The following is a 1,249-nucleotide window of genomic DNA, read 5'->3' as shown; positions in this document are numbered from 1 at the left end:
CATAGAAACATCCCATCCTACAAGGCAGATAGGTCACATTAGTTTTTACAGAAGGCAGCTAGAAACGCTAAGGAGGCAAATTATTGTCTGAATAAAATAACTGAATCAGAACCAATAAATGTGTCATTTCATAGATTTGGGAACTGGGGTTTTGGGACCTATGTGGGGATATCTATTTTCTTCCACCTCCTCAGGTTCTCCACTAGTTGGAGCCTTGGGGCTGCTGTCACCAGAGGCCAGACCTGCTSATTATTGATCGCACCTGCAGATAATCCCCATTGTTATCCTGGCTTTAGGAGAAGCAGGGTGTCAGTCCATTGAAGCCTGAGTGTTGCCTRCTTTAGTACTTCAAGCCTCAGAGAAGTCACCACTGTKKCTTTTTCCTCAGGTTTTTGTGATAACCTGTGAGCTCACCTTTCTGATCTTTTTCCAAGGTCCTCTCTGTGTTTCCCTGGAATCTGCTCCTTTAGTTTAGTGCAGTATTTTTTAGTTGATCATTGATTGAATTTAACATTGATTATACTTTAATAGGTATTAAGTGACATAATTACCATTTTCATAACTTTTAATTTGGACTATTTTCTCATATTTCTATGCATTTTTCCCATAATGTTTGCTGCAGCTGAACCTCTGGACTGTGATTGGTGATAAAATGATGCTGATTATTGGATGGATGTATTTACCTTCTCTCTTCATATTTCTCAGCTATCACATCGGATGACTGTCCTCCTGGTTGGACTTGGCATGAAGGTCGCTGTTACATATTTGTGAATGAAACAAAGTCCTGGTCTGAGGCAGAGGTACAACAGATGTGCTGGTCACAGCAGATTTCGTACATTCAAAGGAAATGTAAATTTACTGATATAAGATGATAAAATTCAACAACAACAAGGTTACAGAAACTGATTTTAAAAAATAGATCAGTGRTTCTTAACCTGGGTTCAATCGAACCCCAGGGGTTTGATGAGTTGGTCTCATTGAACTTGTGTCTTTATTTACTTCAGCAAAACTCAGTTTTTACCAAATTCTGTAGCTTTCRGTGAACTTCTAAATCTGCTCCTTAGTCGCATCATTTCAGGGTTGGTACTGCCTCTAGTGGCGTGGGGGTGGTAACACAACTAATATAATTACATTACTAAATCAGAATACTGCAAAGTCTTTATTATTATTTATTATTAATTTTTCATTCTCTTAAGAATGTAGAGCTAATTAAATGATCTAAAGACCTTAAAGTGGTTCCAGTTTCTCT

Source organism: Poecilia reticulata, linkage group LG7 (assembly GCF_000633615.1).
Source record: "Poecilia reticulata strain Guanapo linkage group LG7, Guppy_female_1.0+MT, whole genome shotgun sequence".
NCBI classification, from domain to species: domain Eukaryota; kingdom Metazoa; phylum Chordata; class Actinopteri; order Cyprinodontiformes; family Poeciliidae; genus Poecilia; species Poecilia reticulata.
The sequence above is the reverse complement of the archived record's forward strand: the minus strand, read 5'-3'. Positions refer to the sequence as shown.